Raw genomic sequence first — 14,198 nt, 5'->3', positions numbered from 1 at the left:
TATGCTATATAATACCTATATACATTCACAAAGCTTCTAGTTGTGATGGCTAATTTTCAGTCTAAGAATTTACTCTTTTGCTTACTGTTGACTAGGTGATAATCACACTGGAGGCAAATGAGGGAATGCTGAAACAGTTGGGTGAGCTATGGTTTTTAAGTGTAAAATGCAAGTGATGGAACAACATTGAAGGTTAGTTTTCACTGGAAGTTGGTAAGGCAGTTATTCATGTGATCCAAGCTGAGTGTTTCTGTTGTAGATCATTGCCTAAGAATAAAGAAAGGAAAAGGGCTGCCCCACCAGCTATGACAGAAAAGCTGGCAGGCTGGTGACTTCCTTTAGAGGGAAGTGAGTAAGAAAAGCAAAAGAAGCCTGGTAACAACAGCCAGGGTCAGCCTCAGTCTGGCGGCTGCTAGACAGGTCTGTAGTGACTGGTCATGTTCAAGTTCAAGCCAGCAAGTTACATAAGCAAGTCAGCATCAAGACAAGTGAGTTCTATGGCAATGCACAGACATACCTACAGCACAGCTCCAACAGGGCCCAAGGCCTGAGCTTAGAGACACTTAAACTCATCTGCTGAGCCAAGATGCAGAAATTTTCTCCAAGGCTGCTAATGATCTTTCTTGCACAGATTTTCTGCAGCAGGTTCATTCAATAAGCACGATGTCAGAGCTGGTGTTGCATGGACAGCTCAACCACTGTGAAGGTGAGAGGTGGTTATGGAGCTGGAGGGTGTTCTCACAGCCCTGAAACTCCAGAGATATAAACAGAGTAGCTGCTATCTGAAATTCAGTGAAATGAGGGTTTCTGTTTATTCCTTAAAATACATTTTCCAGTCAAAAATAGAGGTGTAGGGATCCAGAATTTTCTGCTGCCCACCCAACAGAAGGCTTAAAGTTCTCCTTAAGACCTTTCAGTAGACCCTTTTTTTTTCTGCTCTCAGTGATTTACAACATCATTTCATTTTTCAGAAACTAACTGGTACTTTTCAAGATTAATGCTGGGGAGAGAAGAAAAGGAATCTGTGGCCATATTCTCAGCTTATTCAGTGTATGGCTTGTGAGCTTAATCATCTTGCTTACTGCAGTGTAGGGGAAACCAATGGTCAGCAGAGTAACCGTGTATCTTACAAATCATACTGAAATATCTTTCAGAAGGAAGTTTGAAATGGTTTTCAGTGTAGTATTCCACTTCTACCACGAGATGGCCCACGTAAACCAGTAGTTCATTTGCCATTTCTTAATCAGGCATGATGGTGTATGGAAAGCTGAGTTATGTTAAATAGGATACTTACCGTGGTATCTACATATGCACGAGGATGTTGAGCATGTGATGGAAGACTGGAGTAGACAGAATAAGGCAGGCATGACTGGCCAGATTAGCAGGGCAGGAGAAGAGGAACTGAGGTGGGATTAAGTAATAATTCCAGTAAATCTACAAGCCATCCTTTCTGAGCTGGCTGGTGGTGCAAAATTCCCCAGCGAGACCATTAATTCAAAGCTCAGAGGAGCTGTTTGTGACCCTCTTCCTACTTTAATGCTGACTAGATTGTTTGTGGGATAATTTTTAACTTTTCAATTCATAGAATCATAGAATGACCTGCGTTGGGAAGAATCATGATGATCATCCAGTTTCAACCCCTCTGCTATGTGCAGGGTCATCAGTCACCAGACCAGGCTGCACAGAGCCACATCCAGCCTGGCCTTGAATGCCTCCAGGGATGGGGCATCTACAGCCTCCTTGGGCAACCTATTGCAGTGTGCCACCACCCTCTATGTGAAAAACTTCCTTCTAATATCTAACCTAAACCTCACCTGTCTTAGTTTAAAACCGTTCCCCCTTGTCCTATCACTGTTCACCTATCCACCTGTAAACAGCTGTTCCCCCTCCTGTTTATACGCTCCCTCCAAGTACTGGAAGGCCACAATGATGTCTCCCCTGAGTTTTCTCCAAGCTAAACAAGCCCAGTTCCCTCAACTTTCCCTCACAGGAGAGGTGCTGGATCACCTTAGCAGCCCTCCTCTGGATCCATTCCCAGAGCTCCACGTCCTTGTGCTGGGGGCCCAAGGCCTGGACTCAGTATGCCAGGTGACGCCTCATGAGAGCCAAGTAGAGAGGGAATAGAGCTGAGTAGAAGGGGACAATTCATCCTTAGTGCAGCTTCATTCGTTGCCACAGATGCCACTCAGCAAAAAGATATTGAGAAATACTGTGGTCCTGTGCAGTTTTTCATTAAAAAATTAGTAGCCTGCTGCAGATGTTATTTTTTTTTTTTCTTTAAATAGTGAGATAAGTATGGGGACATTTTGAAAAAGTAAGTAAAATGGACACAAATGGGTTCCTAGTTGTTTGTTATCTCTACATTACCATTTTATGAAGTGAATCCTGGGGAAATAGAAACAATGTGTAATTACACAACTGAAATGACATGCAATTGCATACTTGGGAATGTTTGTGTTTGAGGTGAGAGGATATACACAAGTTCTCACAGTTTCTTTCGTAATAGCAATTAGGTAATTTCTTTAAATTCACCTTTTTGTTTTGTTTTGGGGTTTCTTTTTTTGTTTGTTTGGTTTTTTCCTTCTATGGAGTTTACTTACATGTATCTACTGGTGGTGCTATCAGTAAGCAATGTGACTTGGCTATCTTTCAAATCCCAATAAGGTTTCTAAATGTGTGTTCAGATTATTTTGGTTTGAGTGCTTACATGAAGACAGATTGACAGATACTGTGCAGTGATTGATTACCCTCCCTTGTTAGCCTTATGTCTTTCCCCAGGGCAGGTCTTTTTCACACAACAGTTCTTATTTATAGGACACATAGTGAAGAATATCCTACCCAGGGCCATCTGTTGATCAGGATACTATTCTAGGTTTCATCACTTCCTCATAATGTTTACAACAGCTTCATAATAGAGACAGTATGTTTTAAGAGCCAGTTTTCCCTGTAAGTTCTTGTATAACCAAAATTTTAAAGAACATTTCACCCAAGAAGTGCAGACCATATGAAGAGAAATATCTGTCACTACTTGAAAGAGCTCTTTTGAACAAGGCATTTGTTCCGAACTTAAGCTAAAGAGTGCATAGTCCTTCTTTGTGTTGCTCAGAAAAACAGTGAAACGAACATCCCTTGCAAGTGAGCTTTCTGTAAATGAGGAAAGCTAACAGAGCACAAGACTCAAACAAGTAAATTCTAGGACCTGTAGCTTTACATCATCAAAGTAACTGGACTGAGTACTATTAACCTATGAATATGTGCCTTCCAAGAACAACAGAAGCTTTTTGTGATTACGTATAATTTCTTATAATTTTCCTGAAGACACTGACAGTGAGAGAAAGCCTAAAATAATAATTTTCTAGCTAGGAACACATTAGGAAATTAGTTTCTCCCTATGGCTTTTTGGGGGTATGACAATAAACAGCTTGTAATCACCTTAACCCTAGAGTTTAACTTCTGACTGTGAAATTTCGACTTTCCATATCTGTGCTTCCCAGGGATTTACTAAGCAGTTTTGGCACTGAGATAACCCCTAAGGATCTATTTTTCCAAAAGACACTGAGACTTATTTAGAAGAGAAATATTACAGAAAAGGCACAAAGTGTAGTCAATAGTTTACAGACAATTTCCAAGACTTTCCAAAGAGTCCCTGGTAGAATCACAGAACTGTAAGTTCTGTGTTCCAGTCTGTGCCTATTGTCCCTTGTCCTGCCGTTGGGCAACACTGAAAAGAGTCAGACCCCATCCACTTGACTCCTACCCTTTAGATATTTCTAAGCATTGATGAGATTCCCCCCTCATTCTTTCCAGGTTGACCAGTCCCAACTCTCTCAGCCTTTTCTCACAAGAAAGATGCTCCAGGTACCCCATCATCTTTGTAGCCCTCTCTGTCTCTCTCTGGAATCTTCCTGTCTTCCTTGAACTGGGCAGCCCAAAACTGGACACAGTACTCCACATGTGGCCTCAGTGGGGCAGAGTAGAGGGGGAATCACAGAATCACAGAATCACAGAACTGTGAAGAACATCTCCCTCTACCTCCTGGCCACTCTTTTTAATACACCCTAGGATACCATTGATTTCTTGGACACAAGGACACACTGCTTGCTTATGGCCAACCTGTTGTCTACAAGGATACACAGGTCTTTCTTTTCACAGTGGACAATCTACTCCAAGCAGTTTGGCCAGACTCATGTTTTTTTGCCTTGGATGGAATTAGTCCTTTCTATACCTCGAGGCTTCACTGCATTCACACCTTTATTAATTTGGAACCACCTGCAGCCTCACAAACAAATCTAACTACAATATCTTGTACTCCCACGGGAAAAGGGAGTAATCTGAAGAACCTCATTGTCTGTTTTGTTTTCAAATAAGGAATTTATACTCATTCATACTCGTGCAATTTCAGTCTTATGTATCAATGCTCTTACTCTCTTTTCACGGTGTTTGCAAAGCTTCCCTAAGAAACCCACTCAGAATCAGCAGTTTCTTCATCATTTTCCACATCCAGGAGTTCTGAGACAAGTGAAATGAATGAATCTAGGCTGATTTCCAATTGTTTTAGCTAAAAAAGAAGTGAAACTTGCACTGTGGCTTTTAGTTGCGCCTTAGGGCAGCAAGTGGGGAATAATTATGGTGCAAAAGAAAATATATATTTATACACTGATTTAACTTGGAAAAAGAAAAAAGCTGAATTTTATCACATAGGAGTGGGAAATAGTAAATCAACCAAATGACACCTGTTTGAACAGCAGGGCTTACTGGGAGTCCCCAAATGATTCACTGAAGGCAGCCTAGGCTGGTTCAAAAACCAACCTTTTAGCAATAGTCCCTGCAAAGGCTCAGTGCAGATGGTGATGGTTATATGAGGGACCCCTCCTTGCCTTGCCAGGTGTTTAGTGTACCTCAGCTGTATGATCAAAATCCTGGACTGACTTGTGATTGAATCTGGCAATGCTTTATTCTGCCGTTTGTTTGTCTGTGTCAGTCTGACCACAGGATTACGTAGGTGGAAAATACAAATGATGTGGTTGATTGAGTTTGACATGTTTCACAAACCATACCTGATCTGTTACAACACACTAAAACAGCTTAGGAGATTTTCACCTTCCAATATGCAGAGAAAGCCCAACAGTCTCTTTTCAACAGTGCCATACCAGTGACTGCAAATGGATGCACAAAACATGCCTTATATTTACGTCATTCATTATGAATAATGTAAAGGGTATAATGTGGTATTCAGAAAGGTCATGAAGTTCCAGATAATGTTCTGTCTTCCTTAGTTTACCATGGGAGAGAAATCTAACCCCATACAGCACAACTAAAAGATTTATATTCACAAATATTTTGTTGTTCAAACAGATGGGATTTTTTTTTTGCTGCTTGGACTTTGACAGCGTAGCAGTGCTTAATAGTGATTCCTCTGAAGTTTTTAGCCCCCTCCTGCTATTTCAATTTGCTGTCCTTCCTTTTTCTTATTTATGAAGAGGTGAACAGCCAGGTTTTCAGGCATGGCAGTCTCCCCATCCTCTCATGCATGGATTTCCCTCCTAGGAGGAGCCAAGTTTCCCTACTGCTGCCCTATGTTTGGCTGAAAAAAGGATGGTGGTGGTCACAGTAAACCTCTTGGGCACTTCTCTGGAGTACTCATCCCTGCAGTGACTTTGCTAACAGAGCCTTTGTGTTCCTAATGAACCTTCTTTCTGCTATGGGCATCACAAAGTAGACATCTCCTGGTACCAGTTGCCCCCATGTTGAAAAGTGAGAGCATTTTTATACAGTGCCATTACTGTGAGAAATAATAATAATAATAAATGAAATGAAGTAAAATAAAATAATAGAACTTTATGGTTATATTCAGCACTTAGTTGAAAGATGGATGACCCCAGATGGTAAATGAAGGGATAAATGGTCATTTTTCTTATGGACAGTGCAGCAGCTTTTAAATCAGCACCGAACATCATTTTTATTCTTCTAACGCAGCTTCCTGCTAAGCTTGCCATGAATTCATTGCATGTTTTTAAACTCATGACTGTAGTACTGAAGAATATAATCCAAACAGATGGATGATTAATTACATGAGAAGTAATTAAAAAGAAACATGATCTCATACTTTAATGAGTATCAGGATTTTTGGTAGTTGTCTTGTTCTCTGTGTCCTATAGAACTTACCAATAAATTATAATCCAGATACCAATACTTCAAACCAGCCAAGAAAAATTAAAGAGCTTCATTTACACGATCTGAAATTAGTTTGGAGTACTAAAAATCTGAGACAATTAAAATTTGGGACGTCTCAGCTGCCTGATTAGACATGCAACAAGATGTGTGACTGACACTCCTCTCCAATCTTCACTTATTTGTTAAATATTAAAAAACTCCTCAGATGTATATAAGCCATCTGCTGTTCTCACATTTACTGAGCCTTGCTATAATATGCATTTGCAAAGCATTTTCATTTGATGCCATTAACTATGGAAATTTGCTCATGAAATTTTCCAGTAGAAAAACCTCGTGCTTTCTAGACACTTCTGATTATGGCCCAATCTTCTTTTCTCTTTTGTCTGCAGCAGCTCTATTTTGATCATTACAGTTAAGCTGCAGACTGCTTTGGTACCAAATAACCCTGACTGAGGCTCTGCAGCCAGGATGGGTCCTCCTCACTGATGTTATTTCCTCAGTGCATTGCAGATATCTCCACCTGGAGATGGGGCCCTTGCTCAGCCAATGAACTACAGATCTGAACTTGCTGGATGCTGAGTGTCATTTTCCAGGATTGACAGAGTAAGAGCGAGAGTGTGAAGGCATATGGAGAGTCTGAGAAGAAATATACAACCCTGTCTGCTGACTTGCAACTTAGGCAGCCTGAGGAAGGCTTCACGTCAGCAAACTTCCAAGCTGCTCACTTTGACTGTGTGCTCTACCCCTGCTACCACACTCCCCAGTACCATGTCTTACAACAGCCAATTTCCCTCCTTTAAGGACAAACAGAGCCAAAAAGCTCTTCCCAGACACAAGTAGATCTACAAGGAGATATGGGAATATGACCACCCTGGGCTGGCTTTGGCCAGGCCTGCTATTTGACTGGTGGTGAGCTGCCTCTCTTCCCCTGCTGGCATTGTCTTTTTCTTCCTGCTATGTCTTCTGCCAGCTGGAAACCATTGCGCAGTAACAAGCATGCTGGGATTTGCTAAGGCAACTTCAGTAATACAGCAAACATATGGAAATGAGAAGGAATACATCAGTGCCATCAAAGAAACTGGCCCTTAGGTCCTGGATGTTAGCAAAAGCAAGAGATGGCAGTTGCAGTCAGTTAACATAATGAGTTACTTCAGAAATTTGACTTACTAGTTGACTTTTACTGTCAATTCAAACAAATACCTGCAGACTTCAGTCACTGGGCTGCAAAATCTGAAGGACGTGGATCTTTGCCAATGATTTCTTCTCAGCCTGACAAATCAGGACAGGATGAAACCCCCCATATTGTGTATGTAACTACCGTTTGACCATCAGTGCTGATAATCCTACCAGCAAAACACTGTGAGAAAGTCAAATCCAAGTGGAATAGTCCTTACACTACATACTGAGGGGCACTAATTTCATGGTTTCTCCAAGTCTCCTGTGAGAAAATATCCAGGAGGGAAGTATCACTCTGGCAGGCAAGGCAGTATTTCACCGTGATCATACAGTGGAAATCAGAAGAATTCCTTCAACAGAAAGAAGGTGGCAGCTGATCTACTGCTTAGGGCCTGCAAGTATGGCCCCAGTGGGGCCTTCCTGCAGTCAGCATCCTCATCTGCACTGGACGAACAGCTTTGCTGCCAAACAGCACAGATTTCACAACCCTCAGCTGAAAGGTGAGATTGAAATGTGCGACTTATCAGCTGTGAAGCATGCAGCCAGTTTCCAGCTCAATCCTTGTACGACTTGAGCTGCTCCTTACCTTCACCAGCATTTCCCATCTACACTGCAGGAATGGCCAAAAACTGAAGTGAGGTGGAGTGAGCTAGATGCCCTTGAAGAGGTGAAAGAGTGGATGGGCAGCTACTGGACCTGCTGGATGGAAAAGAACATCTGTGGAAACTATCTAAGTGTCTCACTGTGGAAACTATCCAAGTGTCTCACTGGGTCCAAGTGCATTTCACACACTCATATTTTCTCTGCATTTTTCCCTTTTGACCCATGAGACCTGTGCACCTCTCCCTCCTCCCTGCTTCTCACAGGGACACAGTAGAGGAGCGCAGTGATGTTAATATAGTGTCTTATTGGTCACACAGCAGCCTTACTCTTTGGATCCCAATATTTGCATGGAATGCAGCACCACAGCCCACTGTCAATGCAGAGGAATCAACAAGAAAACATAAGTTCAATACATTTCACTTTATTTTCTGTCTCTTTGCTCCTAATGGCCCTTTAGTTTCCTATGCAGCTGAGAATGAGAAGAAGGTATCAAATAATAGAAATCACACCTTATCTATCCATTTAATGTACAGAATGCAGACACTAAACCAAGATGACTGTGATGCAGAGCACTGAGTGTACACAAGGAACAGGCTACTGTCACTTCAGCAAGCACTAACTCAGCTATTTCTATGGCTGTGATCACTGGTAATCATCTTTATTACTGTCAGTGGAGCCAGTTCCAAAGACCGAGAGCTGTCTGCAGGGTTGCTGAAATAAGTGCATGGTACACAGCATAAAGCATGCCATGTCTGAGATGTACATGTCTAGCAACACTGGATTTAAGATTTACTGTATTAAAAGCCTGTGTATTCACACCAAATAGGTTTAATCTGATAGCCTGATCAAAGCTATCACTCACTGCAAGTGATAGCTCATATTCCCCAAAAGATTATGACATTGTCAGAAATACGGATCATGAGTCCTCAGATGATAATCAAAATTGTGACCAACAAGTGTAATTTCTGAATGGGGAGGAAGGACTCATCCAAGAGTAGTGGCTGCAACCCTACACAAAGCATGCCCAGCAAAAACAAGAGACAAAAACAACAATAAGTTCTGGTGAGAGCAGTAGGACCTCATAATGTGTCAACAACAACATGGATTATTGTGGCACAGTTACCTTTTAAATGAATACCAAAGTGAAGGCAGTGTCAGAAGACTTTCAGATTTCCTAGTTACATTTTCATGCATTTTTTCAGTGTTCAATAGCACTTACAAAGAAGCACAATTCTCTTTGTGTCTCTTAGTGCATTCCTCAGAATTGGCTTCACTGTTGTTGTTTTTCACTTCTCTCTTTTCCCTTGTGGGAAAAGGAGACATAAGGTAAAACCCAGTATTGTAAATGACAACATGTTATTCTTAGTTCCTGAATTTAGGTATACTTGATTAATTTATCCAAATGAAAATGAAAAATGCACCTCAGTAATATGCTTTCATGTGTAGCTCTTGATAACTAAAGTCCTTCAATCTGTCTGTAAAGAACAATTATTAAAGCTGTGTGTGAATAATGTGGCACAGTCTTTTATATATAATCCTCATACATAATAAAGGACAAGAACCTTCCCCTTTTATATAAAGGCAGTCAACACCACTGTCGGACTGCAGACTCTCATAACACACCTTGAAACACAGGCATCAAAAACCTAAATGTAAGTTTAAAATCCCTCTCTCTCCACTAGTTTCCTACTATTGCTTTGTCTTGTGCTGGGCTTTGTTCCTTGCACAGCCCTTGAAGTTAACATTTTGATGACTAAAGTCTTTATTCTGAATTGCTTCCACTCACTGAATATGGAGGGAAGAATTCTTAGGTATTCTTCTCTGAAGTACTCTTCAGAATTCATGTATGTAAAGGGAAGAAAAAGTGTTCAAGAAAAGGAAAGGGAGATCTTATGGCCTGTGAGTCTTCCACACACACTGAGCTCAAGCGTAGCCAAAATTCAACCTCTTGTCACATACAATGACTCTCTGTAAGTCATGTCCATTCCGTCTGAAGGAACAGGAGCCCTAGGGATGTTGTGAGCCTCCTGCTCCTGCCATGGGATCTGGTGGTCAGACTTGTGTGTGCTTCAAGCTCAGAAGCTTTGCAACACGGTCACGATACCACAGTCATGCCTGCCCCTATGAGCACTTAGTTGACAGACCACTTATTCAGCTAGATGTGGATAGCTGCCACTGGGGTCACACTGTGCAGAAAATAAAAAGCTCTAATTTTTTTTTTTCCGAATGTCCCAGCACAGCTAATCCACAGGTTCCTAAAACTTGTGTGTATACATACATAATGATTACTGGGAATAGTTTCTGGCTTTCTCCCAGTCCAGGCCAGTCATGGACTGTAGAACCAGCTGTCTGGCTCACAACCTTGCCAAGGGGTCAGTGTCAGTTACACAACAGTGTAACTGTTTGACCAACACTGTTGCTTGAGGCCCAAAATTCTACCTAAGTTTATCCATGTGGGGTAATACAAGGTCAAGGCAGCTGCTGTGTCTTTATACATAAACATAGCAATGGGTAGACCTTAGGCATTCCCTTATCAGATTGGCTTCAGAGAAGTGGAAACAAAGGGAAGAGGCAGATGCCTGCACAGGTTTGCTGTGTAAACAAGGTTCAGGCCTTTCTTGTAAACATGGTTCAGGTTAGACTTTGATAACAACTTTCTCATTGCAATTACATAGCAATTCCCACCTGGACTCAATGGAAACTGAATCTCAGAAGGTGACCTGGAAGCTACTGGTATAGCTGTTAAACAAACATCATATTTTGGACTCAGTGGCTTCACTGCATTAAATAAGTCAAATATGAGTCAAATACTGTTTCTGTGGACAAGTGCTACATAATTATTGCTATTCTCCTTTTACAGAGGAGTGCTATAACAGGAGTTTAAACATGACAGTCCAAGCCTCAGAGCAGGACTCTATGTCACAGCCACAAGTACAGTCTGAGCCATTATGTTGAGGTCTCACTGGCAGGCAGTGTTCTTCAGAAAAACCCAGAGCATCCTCCATTTCCTTGAAGTTTCTGTCACAAACAAAGCACTCTTGCTGCACAACCTCCTAGCATAAGGAGAGAAGGGCTGCAATTTCTTCTTTGTTTCCTTGTAAAGCTTAGACCTGAATTAACATTCGCATAAAATTACGGTAAGTGGCCACATCCACTAAGGAATCTGGGTCTTCATTTTTCTACAAGAGGACAAAGACATATCTACACAACATTATTTACTAATGTAATGGTCTGGGCAAATTTTCATCAGTCATTCTGAAGATCTGAAGGAGGTGAGTGTTATCAGAAGACAGCTTTTGGGTGGATGTTTCAGCCAGTGCCAGGAAGTCATCTATATGCAATTTTGGAAGCAGAAAATCAGTTGTACAGAGTTGTAATAGTTCTATTGAATGGAAAGAAAGAATCTCAGAGTCAGAGAGCAATTACTGCAATGTCTTATCCATAGATGGACAAATTTATCCCAGAAACTGGAAGCAGGGTAAGAGCACACAGCTTACAACTTTTCTATTTCCCTCCCAAATTCTGACTAATTATGTCACATTTTGTTTATGCAATACCCAGAAAGAGCTTTAGGGGTAGTTAGATGTTTTTTCATAGCAAATATATAAACCAGCATAGTCACCTTTCTGTATTTTGTTTATCAGTAACTATTAACAGCTTTTCTTTTCCTTTTTTTTTTTTCCTGATCATGCTAACAATTTAATTTATTTGAACAGTAAGTCATCTTTTGGGAACATAAAATTTGTCAAGGTAGAAAAATGAAGACAATCTACAAATGCGTCAATAATTTTGTACAGTTGATAGCTGATCCAACAAGTGCATTCACTGCAAAAAGGAGAAAGAACCCATCTGCAGGCTTTCTAGACATAAGAAAACCGATAGTTTTTCATTCTCTCTTGATCAAAATGCATCAAAAGCAAGACACACACCCTTTTCTAATAGCTAAGAACAAAAGCTGAATTTCAAAGTGCAAAATGTCCCTCAAGTCCCCATTCACTTTTGCATCATTAACCTAAAAGTCCCTTTTTTAAAAAGAGAGAAAACCAAGTAAGGTTTCTCTATCCTTCCATCCCTATGATGGAAAAAAGGAGGAACTGTTTTCAGCTATGCAGTCATTTCTCATGTGTCCTGGACTGGGTATCTGGTTTTTACTTAACTAGGTCATAGAAAAGAGATTTACATTTTTGACACCTCATTTCCAGTTATCAAGGAGAAACATGCGTGCCTGACTAATAAATGTTTTCATTTAAATATACTTTTGGCCTATTTAGATTTCCTCAGGTATTCAGTAGTTGACCATTCTCTGAACTGTCTGAAGCTGAGTGTGCTTCATTGGAAGATCACAAAAGAAAAAGAGGATGGATTTGAAAGTATATTTGTTTCATGTTTCTCAGGCTTGTACCTGCATGGGATTGCGATACCGAAATGAAGAGCTTGACTACTATGTCATGTGACTGGGCTTCCAAATTTCTAAGTTTCTCATAAAAATCCATAAACTCAAGTGAAATGAATCTATTCCTGCACATTCCTGGGTCCAACCGATGGCTTTTAACAAATGATTTCAGTGTAGCTGACAGACTCGGCAAAATCTAACAAACTGTGTGCTGCAGGCCCATCAATTCTCCTAGCTTCAATTTCTATTTTAATGTATAATTTGTGCCAATGTAAAAGTATAATCCAGTTGTCATTGCTGTATTATGAATTTTTGGCCAAAGTGTAAATCACACTCTCCTGAGCTTTTGGGTTTTTCTTGAGGTAAGACTTTTAGGTCAATCTGAAATTGATACCTGACATTTAGGTGTATATTACCCATAACTAGGACTGGAATTTTGTGTTAGTTACCCAGCAGTAAGTGAATAATATTGCCCATTACTGGAAAGACAGAAACAAAGAAATTATACTTTCTGGAAATTATAACTGTGATTTTCCAGCTAACCTACCTAATGCAGGCAAACATGGGAATGTTGTTTCACAGTAGAAGCTGTCTTTGGGGTACTAACAAATCAGATTTGGTCTAAATGTCATGTTAGCAATACGTTTGCAATAAAACAGCAAATTCAATTGTTAAAAGGAGGTGTGATTTATGGTGTTTTGTCCTTATGTATAATATATAGTTCAATAATGGCGTATTAGCACTTCACATTGGTTGGTCTCAATTGGGCTTGTGACTATTCAATAATAAAGTAGATGCGCTATTATTTTTCCTCTACTGCTACATTTTTGAAATACCAGTCTTGAGCATAGCATTTCTACCACAAACCATGAGGTGGCATGATGGGCACAGCAGAATAACAGTTAAATAATAGCTTTTAATATGCCTTTGAATCCATAGTCCTTGGCATATTAAATTTTAATGATAAAAGACTGTAAAACCAGTCAGGGTTTTTGAAACTCTGTAGTATGATAAAAGCAATGGTAAAGGTACCTGCTTGTGTGCATATGTGTGAGAGGATTTTCATTCTAGCAAATAGTCCTGGTGTTGTTAAAAAATACATATATATTATTTACCCCCCCTTTTTTTTTTCTCCTACTTTTACTACCTAGTTTGATTTTAGCAAGTTCCCTTTTTTAAGACTGATTTATTTCTTTTCCTAGATCTCTCTTCCTTTGCAGGGCTATCTCTCTATTTTTGATTTTCCTTTCAGATTCTTGCAATATGAAATAGATTTGGTGGGTTAAGAGTAGTCAGAGGTTTAATTTCTTACTGACTGGACAGAGTCATGGAAATGTCTTTTAAATCAGATACTTTTCATGCATCTGTTAATCATGCTTCTGAGTCAAATCATTTCCCAACACATGGCACCCTTAACAAGATTAAATCTAAATTAGCATGATAACATCTTTATAAGAGTACATAAAGATAATATATTCATCTGTCATAAAGACAATATCTTTATGTGCTCTTGCACATGGTTTTAGTGTTTGTCATCAAGCATGCATCATAAACTCATCTCTTGAACACAGCTTTCTATATTTGTTTGCCTGAGGAAAGAAGGCCAAGTATTTTCTAATCCTAAATAAAATCTATAGAATCATATAATCATGGAATCGTAGAATTGCTGAGGTTGGAAAAGATTTTCAAGATCATCAAGTCCAACCATGACCTAACCATACTATCCTAACTAACAACCCTTTGCTAAATCATGTTCCTGAGCACTGCATCCAAATGCTTTTTAAACACATCCAGGGATGGCGGCTCAACCACCTACCTGGGGAGCCTATTCCAGTGCTTAACAATCCTTTCA

Source organism: Coturnix japonica, chromosome 2 (genome assembly GCF_001577835.2).
Source record: "Coturnix japonica isolate 7356 chromosome 2, Coturnix japonica 2.1, whole genome shotgun sequence".
In the NCBI taxonomy this organism is placed as follows: domain Eukaryota; kingdom Metazoa; phylum Chordata; class Aves; order Galliformes; family Phasianidae; genus Coturnix; species Coturnix japonica.
Note: the sequence above shows the minus strand (reverse complement) of the source record.